This window comes from Helicoverpa zea, chromosome 5, assembly GCF_022581195.2.
Source record: "Helicoverpa zea isolate HzStark_Cry1AcR chromosome 5, ilHelZeax1.1, whole genome shotgun sequence".
Lineage (NCBI taxonomy): Eukaryota > Metazoa > Arthropoda > Insecta > Lepidoptera > Noctuidae > Helicoverpa > Helicoverpa zea.
This window is the reverse complement of record NC_061456.1, coordinates 3101977-3117113: the sequence shown is the minus strand read 5'-3', so window position 1 is coordinate 3117113 and position 15137 is coordinate 3101977. Positions and strand designations below refer to the sequence as shown.

Below are 15137 nucleotides of genomic sequence, written 5' to 3'. Positions count from 1 at the left end.
AAATGTTATTGTGGTGGTGATATCCTTTGCAATGTCATGCATTTGTTTTTACTAGTTCCTATATCTATGTACCCTTAATACACAAAAGTTTGTAGATAGCACAACAACTTATAATATGTCATGTGGGACCACTCTGTGAGCTTACCAATTAATCAACACAGACTAATACAAAATGCTCTTGTTTTATGTAGGTTAAAAATTATTTACCATAATCATAATTGAGAAACAGCTCATGGCGCCATCACAATCTACATCTGACATACAATACATTGTCAGGCAAAATCCAGTGAACACAAAACGTCAGAGCGTGACTCTTGCGCACGCATAGTCTATTACGCCTTCAATGTTGTACGCAAATTTCTCTGTTCTCCAGTAAATAGCCAATGCGTGTACGAAGGCTATAGAGGCTTGGAAAAGGGGCTATTTTTACCCGGGATGCCATGCGAGCTCTGGCGCTTTGGGGTCAGTGACCTCGGACGCCATATTCAATCGCACGTAGGCACTTGCAGTTGAAATTGTTAGAACAAAGGTATTGAGACAAATTGATTTCGTGGGCTATTTGATTATTGTTATTTTGTTACTTTTATGGTTCGATGTAGTTAAATTACGTTATAGCTGTAATTTTGTTCGACAATAAACTTAGTCATCCCGCACAACCACGAAATGTTCTCAAACGAAAAGTCTTGGTGTCTCGATTGCTTGTTTTTGGATTCAGAGCGCAAAGCTATCTAAGTACTTCCCGAAACTTAAGCAAGCATGATTAACATAAACAGTGATGACACAATGTTTGTCCAAAGTGTTTGCAAGACAGATTTATACGTGCACTTTTTCACAGAGATAAACCACGAACAAGCGTGCAAATGTTAAGAAATTATGGCCAAGTGACTTCATCGTTTACAGAAGTATTTTCAGGATTGTTTTTTTTTTAAACACGTTAGTACCTACCTAGTTTATCACATGAAACTATATTTGAGTCAGCTTAAAGCTTCGTTCACACATCGTTTTTGTCTAGGGATTAACGGACATTAAACCATTATTGCACTTTATTGTGAGACAAAATATTAAGTTAGTGGTCTCTATAGATATAATATTATTTATTCTATTGCATGGGTCCTCATCAATATATTTTAATAAAATCTGGCGTTCCACAATTTAACTGTAAAATAATGCAGCAATTTGCTTAAAATGTGGTTTGTTTGAGTCAACGACGATACCAACTGGCAGGAAACCAGGAACTGGCTAACAAAAAATACGACTTTTCATTCATTTTTATTTGCGGAACATAATTTAAGATCCGCATTCCGTCATAAAGCAACTAATTTACAATATAATAATGTCATATATCACTTCAAACGCCTACATTGTCATGACATAGCAGGGATCGTAGTCACGAGATATTTTGTGTCAATAAATTGATTTACATTATCGTATCTAACAGTTATTGCGAGAACGCATGCCGTGAATAAACTTGAACTTAACATGGGAAATGCAATTATGGTACAGTTATGGATAATGTATCGAATATACTTAGCTGTAGTGTAATAATAAGCTGTTATATGAAGAAAATGCGTTATGGCGGATACCAAGACCCGTTTATTTTCCAATGTAACAATTCGTTTCTGTGTGATGGCATGGCGCTTAGATCTTGTAAAACTGTCGCTCGCTCCCTAAAAAGCTATGCCGGAAATATAAGCTGACAATTAGTTATATTTTGCAAAAAACGTGCGTAAGTAGGTTAACTTAGTTGACGTAGTCATTAAGCAAACTCACAAACGCGGTTAACCTACATGTGTCTGAAAAAAACCGCAACAAATCATAACGAATACCTACAAATTACTATTACATTGCAATAATTATTCACTACAATTAGTGATTTTAAACCGCGTTACGTTACACGTTGCCTGCGCGAGCGCAACTATTGAATACATTAGAACATAACATCCGATACGATTCGTAACTGTTCCGGTTTTTTAACATCAATCGTAAGATTGTTTCTTGTGATGATTACGGAAAATTTTGTGGGTTGCATTACAACACAAAAACATAGTAATGAAGGTTTTTCGATATGATAACTTGGAAATTGTTTTTCCGATATGAAGTTTTCTTTAAATTATCATGTGCCTAGCCTTATCCCAATCATTTTGGAATCGTCTTTCAGGGTGTGGTCATTACAATCTGCATGGAGCATTCAGTCATTCTTTCAGATAGAAAATCGGAGAAACGTCTTCAGATTTTCTATCATTTTCGCAATAAAACAAGCTTGACCATTAAGAATAATCTGAGATGCATCTCTAACAAGTTGGGAACGTTTTCATACATGTTTAAAATCTTCACTCACATTGAGGTTCAAGCAGTCACACCTTTAAGTGGCTCATTCGACCTCTGTGTCATAAAAGCAGAGATATTTCAACGTGTATGCAGACTGACTCACGTAACGTGTCATACCAGGTATCATAATTGTACCGTTACGGTTCCAGTGAATTCGTGAAAGTGTGTGCTGTTGGTTTGTGTGTGGTGAATATTGGGCTCCCAAAGTTTTGTCCTCTTTTTTAACCTTCTGCCAAAACGACTACCAAACTGGGAGTAGGTATTGGGGGGGATTGCTTTAAGAAACACAAACTTATCCCTTAGCTAAGGGGTGCCTTAACTGCGATTGTTCAACTTATTTCTGTCTTTTTATTTAAGACTGTTCTTGCAAGTGGGTTTTTGGTATTAAATGCTTTGAGCATCAAAGTCAAAATAAACCTACGATTTAAACGTGTAGTGTTCAAATGAAACTTGTTCCTACGAAGTACATATTAGTAAACGCAACGTTGGAAGTACGTCGCTACGTCTGTATTGAAAAGAAACGATTGCTGATAAGTGGAACGAACCGAGATTGATTGTTTGCTTGAGAGATTTCATCTAGATTGAGTTTTCTAACACTTATTGTTTCATATTATGTTGAAAACGCTCATGAAATAATTTATTCTATAGAAATGTATGAGCATGAGTAACCGCACCTTATTTAGTAGTCACATCATTCAAATAGCACTCGATGTATGCGCCCGCGCCATAATGCATAAATATTACCGACCAATAGAAACAAGCAATATTTATGAACGATTTTACTTTCTTTTTTGTGTTAAATGTTTTGCTTGCTCATTTTAGGGTGCGTCCACATCTGGCGAATGCGCCGCGAATGCGCAGCACGCGAGCCGATCGCGAGCTGTTCGCGAGCTGCGCGCGTGCATTTTTGTTCGTGCGCCGCTTCTGCGCCGCCCGCGCGCAGCTCGCGCGCGACCTAAGCGCCGCACGCGAGCGGCGCGCAGGCGGCGCGCGACGTCTGCCATCTTCGATAGTACTGAGCCAATATACGGAACTGTAAGGGCGAGAACTGATTGCGCGCAGATCGCGCGCCGCTCGCGCGCTCTATACGAGCCTTGCGTGAGTTGCGCTAAAGAGGCGCACCGAACTATTGCAGTGACTGCACGCGCGCAGCTCGCGGACAGCTCGCGATCGGCTCGCGTGCTGCGCATTCGCGGCGCATTCGCCAGATGTGGACGCACCCTTAGAGATTTTGTGATATATGGTGATCTTGCAATTCTGGACAACAATGATGTTAATAATTATGAATTATGCCATTACCGGTTATTGTTGTTTACAAGGAAAACTTGAGAAAACTCTGTACGTATTTTATAAAAGTTGTTACATTCAGCAAGTCAAACTTAAATCTTTAATTGCTCGGTAGAAATGTTTAACAGGTCTTCAATATTGCCCAAAAAAGAAACACTTAAAGTATTTAGACGCTCAAGAATCTGTATTTAGACATATCAGACAGCGTCTTGAGGATACCAAAACAAAACACAGGTTGCCATAACGACATAATAAACAACAAATGCGAAAAAGATGACGGTACTACAGACTGCAATATAAAATTACTTTCAAAAGCGTCCCGTTACGAATCCATGGTATTACTACCATTGTCAACAATTCACACGATAGGAAATACTAAATTAAAATAACATTATAGAAACCTCTAAATTATACGGATATATAGGTACCTAAGCAAATGATATGCTTGTAACCGGCCATCATTGAGACCTATCGTTTATAATTTGGACCTTAGTAGTTAATAGTTAAGGAAATGGTGATTACCAGATACCTAGTACTTAAGTATATTGTATATCTCAATGACATATCATAAGCAATTTAAGATTGACTCATTGGTCTTTGATTGCAAGATAACTACCTACTGATCATTGTCCAGATTTGAAATCCAGGTGCAACCAATTCGCTTTTTCAATTTGATTGTTTGATTTTACACAATATGGTACTCGCACATTCTTGCCACCACTCATCATTACTTTAAATTATTTATAATATCTTTTAATTCATATATAGCGGAAGAAATGTATGTAAACTAGATCATCATTATCTAAAGTATTCTAGATTATCACAGTTTGTATGAATACTTAATTTGATTAACTTGTTCTTTATGCATCAATACATTTCCTACTTTCAAATTGAATATAAACGAATTCATTTCAGTTTTGGTCTAATAACATCTGTAATGTAATTAACGATTCTCTCAATGTTTTTCAATGCTGTTAATAGTCAATTTGTTTTTATTGATTTCTCTAGATAGCTAAGTGGGTAATTAGCATACGATTTCGCTTTCTTATGCACGAAGCATATGAGTATTTACATATGCAAAGGAGCGCCTAGCCATCTCTAGCTAGCATTCATTTGTTTTGTGTGGACCAAGTGATAAGCGAATAGCGGGAAGTCACAAAATAAATTAATTATGCAAATACATATGTATGTATGTAAGTAGATCATGTACAGCAAGGTATTTTCAAATATGTAACCTTGCTTTGATTATGCATTTCCAGTTTAAGTTTAGGTTAAATGAACTAAGCAAACTCATGAAATAACCAGGAATTACCTCCGGAAAAGAGCAACTATCACGTAACAAACCTCAATATTTATAAACAGCGAGTTCATTCATATTTAACTTTAAAGAAAATACTGAGGCTCATTTAAAAACGCGTCCGCTTATAAATTATCAATCTATTACTCAGGGGTATTGCACAAGCTCAAATATTATTCAGATTGAAGGAATGTCGCCGCCACCGGACGCCGGACCCTATCAATGAAAGGAAACTTTATTTATTTTATAGGTACAGTACTTAATTTGTTACTTCCTTCATATTTCAACTAAATACTAGGTGATTACAGTCTTTGCTGGAGATACACATCTTAACTTCAATGACTGGTTTCTAGACTTAATGTTAATACACGGACAAGTAACCTTATATTATACTTAGTAGGTACATTTTCATATAAATTATTTTTCCTTTCAGTTTTCCTTGAAAACTTAAGTACAGCGTATAGCCAAAGTGGACTAGAGCAGCAATCTATTTTATTGCCTGGTCCAGTTATTGGCCCGCGAGAATTAGTCACGACACGATCGCTATTGTTTATCGAAGTAGGTAAGCGATGATAAGTTTATCACTAAGTTAGGGCTGGCTGAACAATTTTGAGAAAAGTTCTCAAAATTATGAATAGCTAAGAAAAGTTGTAAAATAGAAATGCAAGTATTTTACATGGAATTGAATATAAATTGCCTTTTTATTAATATTTAATTCCTATATTATAACTGTTTATGTACTTTAACATGCTAATAGTTGCCATTGACCCCAACTCAAATAATACATCATCAACAAAAAAATTAAGTCACGCGATCTTCTAACGGCTTAATCAACGGTTAGATAACCAACTACAGATTTACGTATTTTTCTGAACAACAAGACGCAATAACCACGTGTTTTAATTACCAAATTAAAGTGAATGCTTACTTAATAATGTTCCAGCGTATGCCTAAGGAATGTATTGACTCAAGTAGGTCGGTTCGCGGGCTTTCTACCAGGCCATTATCGACACAATGTTGCTTCTCATAGACGGAGGAAATCGGTTAGACGAAGTTAATTGAAGATTATGCGGAAAACAGTCATCGTTGCTAAAGTCGGTCATTATTAGTTTAACTTTATTTTGATGCGAAAACAAAGTCCAGTGATTAAGAATACCTAAGTTAAACCACGACATGGAAAGCTTAAGGAAGCAGGTAAGTATAAGAGAAGTGCTTTATGGAAAATTAAAAGCAAATCCTCAATGTAAGAACCTACCTACATATTATTAATTGTGTGTTAATGTTCTAGATGAGTACCTACACATACAAACAAGCTTTTAGACCACCCAAGTAAGGTAATAAAAATCAATTTCCACAACCAGAATTGACATTCATAGTGTGTTCACCTAAACCTGCCTGTTTTACATTAACGGAAGTCAAAAACATTAAAGAATAAGTAAGTAGGTGATTCACATCAAAACAGTCTAGTCACTATAAATATCTATCATTTGTTGACAAAACGATTGTAAAATCGATATAAAATAGATGATTTATTAAGTTTTAACGATTTACGCCGAGATGACATAGATCGGTAAATGCAATTGGAAAATGATCGCAAAGAATTATAGTTACGTCGCAACAGTAATGATTCTGATTCGCTTTCATTCGAGTTAAAACGCTCGATCATCGAGTTATAATCGAAAAGCAACGAAATTGAATGTTGCCCAATCGAGTTCATTCATAAAGGTTTTTGCTTAAAATTCATGTTCCATTCTGTGACTGCAGTGGGTCAACGAGTTTTTATTCCACTAGGTGTATGCAGTATGCTACGCGTAGGTATAGTAAATATGTAGTTGATATGGCACTGCAACTTTCAGAACGTTATGTATGACCAATTTTGTTATTAAATAACGGTTTTTTGGAGAGTAGTCATCAGTTAAGGATATTTTGGTAGATGTTATGATGACAAATGCGAATGAGTAATGAGGGCCGGGTGCCAGAAGTTCTGTGGAGCGGTACAGAAACAAAATACATTAGAGTTTTGTAAAGCTGATTTGGAAAATTTAATGCTGTATTAGGTAACCTATTTAGATATCTACTTAGAGAGGAAAGCTATAGCAATTTTTTATCCGGTTGCACATGAAACATGGAATACTGTTCTTGCAATAATTTTGCAGCATAATATCACAAAGTGTGAGAGCTTGACCACATGAAACCAAGCTCTTTAGATGGACAGCTTGATAAAATTGCAATGATCCGAGGAAACCTGTCTGGTGGACTACCCTGACCTCTTCACGAGAAAGATGGCTGGCATACAAACCACATTTATATTTCAATACAAAAACTTTCGCTTTATCCACACAAGAGTTTATATATAAACTAACTATGTTACTGCACTTTTATTGAAACAAGAAACATTCTTCGTAAATGTTACGGAGTAAAACAAACGCCACGAGAAAGTAAGTGATGATCGATCATAATTAAAAGAATCGAGTATCCTTTATGTTTTTTTTACACTAGAAATTCATAATTATTATTTAATTTTATAACCATTCAAAATGTATTTTTAATATTTTTACACATTAGAAACTTGTATTTGCACCGTTTCTCAAACGTATGAATGATAACTAAATGACCAATTAATTTAGTTATCATTCATACGTTTGAGAACAGAACAAATTTCTTTCTGTCAGACTTCTCAACTTCTTCAAGCCTGAAATCCCTCCCCAGATGGTACTGTTAAACATTTCCCTAAACAAATTAATGTTATCTTGTAACGTAAGTAGATAACACTCTTCAATCGATGTTCCTTCCTGAAACACGCGTCTATCACAACCGATCACTCACTTCCGACAGAACGTAACGTTACACGCGCCGTCGCATCTAATGATCGACCGATTAGTCGATAATTCGATATAATCATCGCACTTCTCGAGATTTAGCTCACTAGTCAATACTAGGGTACATTACGCATGGTTATTGGCTAATTACTGTGAGAAAGTAGGTTGATTATAAGATTACTCTATCGATAGCCCAGTGAACTAGTGCGATCGGGATAATTTGTTTAAGAGCCTAGACACGAATACTAATATTGCTGAACAGAAAAGTATGTACTCGGTAAACTCAAAAACCGCTGGTTTTCACCAATATGAGAGTGATTCATGAGGATATTTAGTGGCATCATTTATACGTAGATGGGTATCCAGGGAGGATCGTTTCCGCATACTAAGAGTTATGCTTGTAACAGGCCCCCATTATATCCTGCTTCTTTTAGGAACATTCGCTTTTAAATCATTTATAACTAGGCACAGCACCTTACCGTAGGTTATATTGCGACAGTGTTTACCACGACATTACGCAGATTATTCGCATAAGATCTAGATGCCATTCATTCTTCGCGAGTTAACATTGTTATGGACACTGTCAGAGCATACATAATCAAGACATTATACCTTGTCTACATAAGATACCTACTTATGCCCTGTTTCTTTTTAGAATAAAATTATGCAGTAAGTTTTCCCTTCTAAAGCTTAATCTACATCGAATTTGTACACATTGTTTTGTCGGCAGTGTATTTTACCTCATTTATGTTTCATTTCATAATCTATAAACACCGCTTATTTTCGTGAATATTGTAATGAAAACTTCAAATTAACTTACATCAAAAACAGCCACACACCAACAGCACTTATCCTCTCACGCAAACTCTGCAACAACACAAAGTACAACATGAAAAAGGGAAAACATTTTCGTGAAAGCAGTTACACATAATCGTAATGGACACGCATGTGAGCAATTCTCCGGTACCTTACGAAGCAATACGCATCCCAATGTGGAACTAATTCAACCTGAAGTTACGTCAAGTCACGAAGTTAGCAGCAAGTCATGTAGCAATTGTTCACGCTACTTTCTTTGTGTCATCAAAGAAAGCGACAGGTGCACTTGAGACTTGAAATTCTTTACGTAATTACCATTCTGCATTCTAGGGCATGACTAGTCTGTGACTGGCAGCTGAGAGAATACAGGAAAAAACTTTTGTAATGTGTTATCTACGGAAGAAAGATGGTGTTATCGTTTTCTAACTTAGCCCCACAGTTTTAGAAACAATATGCTTTTCAATTGATGTTTGTTTTGTCTATGTTTATGTTTATATCTTGCAAATGCAAAAACTTTTCCTCGAAGTGAAAAAACAACACAAACCTTAATACAGACAATGGAAAACCCCGCCTCCCAATCAACCATTGCTGATTCATTTTCCTGACCAATTTGCTAATAAACCGCAGTATTTCGACGAGACCAAAGAGGTAGAATTAGTAACTCGGGCGCAGCAAATTGTAGCTCAGTACCGTGGCTTATGATTTCATGCCCTAACAGAATGATCTAGTCTACTTTGCTCAGGAATGTTGAGTAGTTGAGCTAAATTCCTATGTGATGGGGTTAGGAGTATTGTCTCCTGATTACTAGGATTTGTCGATAAATTATGAGTCATTTGTCGGATATTGGAGCAAAGTATTGAGAAGATTGTCTTTAAAGAAAGTACTTTGTAGTGCAATTACAAGTGTTAGTGCTTTACTCAAACATACTTCCCTGCTTTTGTTATTTTATAGCTTGATTCGAAGACAGACAATAAAATTAATGCAAGTGATGTAACGGGTGAGGTGGGTGAGAGTACACTGGAGACAATCCTATTTTTAATACTGTTGTTTATAGTATTATATTATATCTTCATTTGATTACAGACTCAAAAAAGAAAAAAAATAGTCAAGAACGATGTCGACGACAACTTTTGCAATAGCCTTTTAATACGCAAATAACAGTACCTCGCATTTGATTAAGCAACGGAACCATTAGCAATATCAATCAGTACAGCAACCGATCGTACCATCGAATTCAGATTAATCTTCTGTCAGGATTCAGTTGATCGATTGTCATTGAATGAACGGAGCTCGCCGGCAATCAACGCAGTTGCAACATTTACTACGACTACCTACGATTTATCCGGTTTTTTATGATTGCAGAATTGCAAAACAATGAGCTGTCAGCGATGTTGTAATCCTCATAAATATTCAACACGCCCTTCTCGGCACCATCATCGACTATTGCTAATCGATATATTTATTCGATAGTTTCATTATATAGTTCGGATTCCGAGTTCTCGATTCACAATCGATAAGATGTCTTTCGCCATGCAACTGGTCGTCGTTTATACAAATATTTGCAATGAATATGCTGTACTGAGTTATATTGTTGTAATAGTTTATGACTAGTGATAAAATGTGCGTGATTTTGTAACTTGCAAATCTTACTTCATCAATACTGGTACATTATGAACGGTGGAATCGATGCTAATTTCATTCATAGCTTTAATATATTCCTTATGCTCGTATTTATTTCCTGGTAGGTCCTTATTAGTAATATTGTGAAAAAGCATGCAGGCATAGGGATGTAAGACATATTTTAAATAACAACGTTTCCTTACACAACGGAAACATAGGTAAGATGAATGCATGACACGTAATTATCTTGTAATGATGAAGGTTTACGAGATGCAACTATTTTCTTTTCCAGTAATTCCTGCCTTTGTTCAGTCTGAGATAATGGTTTTATTTTTTATAAATAGCTTTATTGACCTATTTATTAACATCCATTCATGCATTTCCTGTTCATCTCCTCTTTCAGGCGACCCAGTCATCTTTTCTTTAAACGGAGAATCAATACCTATATTCTAGAAATCACCGATCCCAATCAACGCGAGAGTAACACTTGTATTAACACCACAAACTAGTTTAATTGCAACGTTTAGTGTTTCTCACTTATCTGGCATCTAGTGATGAGTGTGGACAATTTGACGATAACTGCGCCGGCGCAGTAGATCACGATAATGGCACAGTTGGTCATCAAACGGCGACTAGTCACGAGAACTTGACAGATTTATTGAGTTTCATGAAATACAATAAAATACTCGTAGCTAGTTTTTTTTTTTTTTTTTTTTTAAGTCATTTATTCAAAGTAGGCTGAAAATCAGCACTTTTCGAACGTCAATACAAAAGACAGCCCCCAAAACGCCCGCCCTTCACCACTTCCTATGTGTTTTTGCTGGGAAGAAGAAGTAGTAGGTATAAGTTACGTCAATTTTAATTTTAAAAGTGTGCAAGTGTAAGATGCAATCAGTACATTAATCAAAGCCTATTAACAAACAATAAAAGTAGGTAAGGTAGTAGGTATACAGTATATCAGGTAATATATCTGAGTAATAAAATTCGATTGTAATATTCACACTATATTTTACTATCACTATATTTTATTACAAAACTATAGTAAAACATCGTTTATTAAATTACTAGCCGTTTTCCGTACGGTTTCACCCGCGTCCCAAGGTAACTACTACTCGTCCCTGTATAAAATATAGCCTATGTTATGTTACTTGGAAAGAGTATGAGCCCTGCCTCACTAAGACGCCATGGCGACGTCGCCAGCGGTGAAGGCCTGGCTACTTTTGGCATCCAAAGGTCGCCAATTCGAGTAGCCATGGCGTCTCGGCAGTCAATTGTTTTCGGCGTCGCTGAAGAAATCGCACGCTGACTGGCGACCACACTGGCGACTGAGTGAGGGAGGTGCACGTTACCGTGTACATTTGAGTGGCAACCGTGGCAACGTCGCCAAGCTGCCAGAGTAGCCAGAAGCCACGTATAGAACTGTAGCTCGTGGCCACGCTTCCAATTTGGCGACGTTGCCAAACCGTCGCCAAGTAAGTTAGGTTCCATACAGTTCAATACAACTGCTTGGATACGTAGCCGGCGACGTCGCCATTGGCGTCCTAATGAGGCAGGGCTCTAAAGCTTTCCATCTGTAAAATGTTAACTGTAAATTTTTCTAATCGGTTCAATTTCAGTGCCTTTGGAATTCAAACAAACAAAAAAAATATCTTTATTATACACTAGCTTCTGCCCGCGACTTCGTACGCGGATCCTGTCCCTTATGCCAGCGACTATGGGGTCAGCAAAATCAAAGATCTGAATAGTCGCAATAGACGTGACCATAGGGATAAAAGTAGTGATTCTAATTAGACCGCATTTAAGTTGTGTGTGGCAAAAATATTACACGTAGGTATTATTTCGTAAAAAAACATTAAATAGATGACAAAGTCGTGGTGACTTAGTGGAATTCGTGGTGGTTTAGTGGGTAGAGAACCAATCTCTCAAGTATGAGCGTGCGTCTTTGATTCCAGGTCTGGCAAGTGCCTGCCAATGCAACTTTTCTAAGTTCGTATGTACTTTCTACGTATATTTTGGATACCAATGACCGTTATTTGGAGGGGATGTTAAACTGTAGGTTCCGACTGTCATTGAACATTCTTGGCAGTCGTTATGGGTAGTCAGAAGCCAGTAAGTCTTACCAAGGGGTAACCGGGTTGTGGAGGTCAGATAGGCAGTCGCTCCTTGTAAAACACTGGTACTCAGTTGCATCGTGACTGGAAGTCGACCCTAACATAATTGGGACAAAGGCTCTTGAGATAATAACGACAATAATAATGAGATATAGGCACCGCAAGACATCTGAGGCTGATGACGGGGAGTAGCGACCCCGCGGGGCTATATATACTGAGTTCTCCAGGGAGAGTATACTGTCCCCCATCTCCGGCCGGTCGGAGTGAACCATGACGGGGGTAGGTCTCACGCCTCTGGCTTGGCTTGGCCGTCCAGAGTGGAGTCGCTAGAGCAGGATTAGTGGCCCTGCTCGGAGGGTAGGTGCCTCATGGTAAGCACAGGGAGCGCGTAATCCGCGTTTAAAGTCCGCCGAGGTATCCTCACCCTTCAGCCGCTCATGTCCCTATTGCCCTCTTGTTGCTATTCAGTGACTGGTTACAGTAAGTGAGGTGGCGAGTCTCCACCTGCCGTTTTTACATGTACCTAATACATTGTCATCCACTAACATCCCATCAAAATAGCCCAAGTAGTTTTCCTCCATAGTTAGCAATAGTTTAGCACAGAACCGGGGATTGTCTTTTTTTTAACGACGTCCACCGGGGATTGTCCTTGGGTTCATTTCTATAGTGTATAGAGGGATAATCGTCGGTTTTGTGTCACCATTTCATTAAAGTTGTCTCAAAAGGGCTTCAGCGTGTTGGCTTCGACCCCACGTTTGCCTCCCAAAAATTTGGAACTCTGTAGTCCCGAGGTCTGGAAGAGATATACAAAATAATAATGAAGATAAAACGCAACAAAGTTAGAGAGTGGAGGCTCGTGACGCCACGTCTAGGTATGTAAAATTTGTACTAAGCAGTGACTTAACACGAAATTCAAGCGTTGTTGTATCTTCGTTATTATTTGTTTGTGAGAGAGAGAAAAGAAAAATGCGTGTCCATTATTTTAGGGTTATCTAAAAGACGGACTAATTACTTATTTTGATTCACTATACCTATTTCATAACATTCATTTCTATACATTTCAAGTGTAGTATTGCTCTTGAAGTTCCACATCAGGTGTTCCAGATCTTCGATGTTTACACGTCAATAGAGAGTGCTTATCAGATTGAACCACTTTTGCTAAAACGTCATATCTTTATAAGCTATAGTCTAGCTGGGCTCCTGGGTTTCCACATTAGGTGTTTTACATCTTCAATTTTTATAAGTCAACAGAGAGTGCTTATCAGATTGAACAACTTTTGCTAAAACGTCATACCTCTATATGCTATAGTCTAGCTGGGCCCCTGGAGTTCCACATCAGGTGTTTTAGATCTTCAATTTGTATAAGTCAATAGAAAGTGCTTATCAAATTGAACAACTTTTGCTAAAACGGCATACCTGTATATGGTACAGAGAAGCTGGGCTCTTGGGGTTCCACATCAGGTGTTCCAGATCTTAAAATTTATAATCTCAGCTGAAAATGCTCATCAAATGAAACAATTTTTGCCACGGCACCATATTTGTATCTCTTATAGTTTTATTGGTCTGTTGGAGTTCTGCATCAGGTCTTCAAGTTTCGAAGATAAATTATAGCCTATATGTTGACCAGGCCTAATACTGATACAACAAAGAAAAAATCATTGAAATCCGTTCAGTAGTTCGGAAGATTAGCGTGTACAAACAAACAGACATACAGACATACAGACATACAGACATACAGACAAACAGACAGAATTTTTTTTTTGGATTTGTGCTCCATTACTGTTTCTAAACCCCACCCAATTATTATTTTTTTAATATATTCAATGTACAGACACAGTTTTTTTACAGATTTATTATATGTATAGATAAAAATGATGCGAAAACTTTTGCAACGATAAAACTATTTGTGTTGTATGCGCAAGAGTCGACTAGCGGTCTTCGAAGTAAAATTTGCACGTTGGTTATAATTAAAATTATACTGCTAATGTGGGTCAAGATCACAATGATAGACGTTTGTGCAATTTTATTGTGACGTGCAGGGTGCAACGTTCACATCAAACTGCTGATTTTAATAATTTTGTTGACTATCAGAAAACTCGTTTAATTTGCAAGTTGCAAGTTTGGCAAAGTTGGTAGGGTTTCATGACAGGGTCCTATGTACATTTTGCGAAGCCAAGTTTGATTGTGCTAGTAAGTAGATAATTAGATATATATTTTTCATAAAAGGTAAAGCCTAATTCCTAAAAATATAAAATTATTCCCAGAGCTCCGTTTCTGACGAACTAATATTATACCATTTTTCACTCACCCACACATATCACCCCATATATCACTTTCCCATTCACAATAATTCCATGAAGCTACATTTTACCGGCAAATCTCCATCGCTTTCCAAAGCCATAAAACACATTGTTATTCTACAATTGCGGTAATCAGGTAATCTAAAAGCAAATCATTGTATATCAATCACACACCTTTCTTCCTGCCGTCGGTTCGAGTTAGTTTTCTCTCTTACAATTAATGAGTGAGGCTGCCATGGCAGTGGTTTTAGCTCGACAGTGATGTTAAATGTGTATGTGTGTTGAATAGCGGTGCACGCAAGAAATTATGAAGGAAAAGGAAATAAAAAGAAGCAAAATAAAATTAGTTACTAAAAAAACAATAGAAATTCCTCATCATCTGCCGAGCGTTTTTCCAACTACTCGTATGTTGAGATCGGCTTCCAAGTTACAATTAGCGGGTCTGACCTCCTCAACCCAGTTACCCGGGCAACTCAATACCGCAAAGGGTGATCGTGCTAAGTTCTAAAAAAAAGAAAATAAATCTGTAGATTGTAAGAGAGTCCTCGCTTAATCTAAC

The 15137-nt window shown here is 37.4% G+C and overlaps 1 protein-coding gene across 1 annotated transcript in view; it reads right to left on the bottom strand.

Annotated features, from left to right (window-relative positions):
- The window catches only part of LOC124630795 (ATP-binding cassette sub-family G member 8), a 52132-nt gene that overhangs the window by 12055 nt on the left and 24940 nt on the right, over window positions 1–15137 (bottom strand). The window contains exon 2 of the mRNA XM_047164802.1: window positions 8552–8598. The gene's annotated coding sequence lies outside the window, so the exon portion shown is untranslated. The remainder of the gene's footprint in view (window positions 1–8551; window positions 8599–15137) is intronic.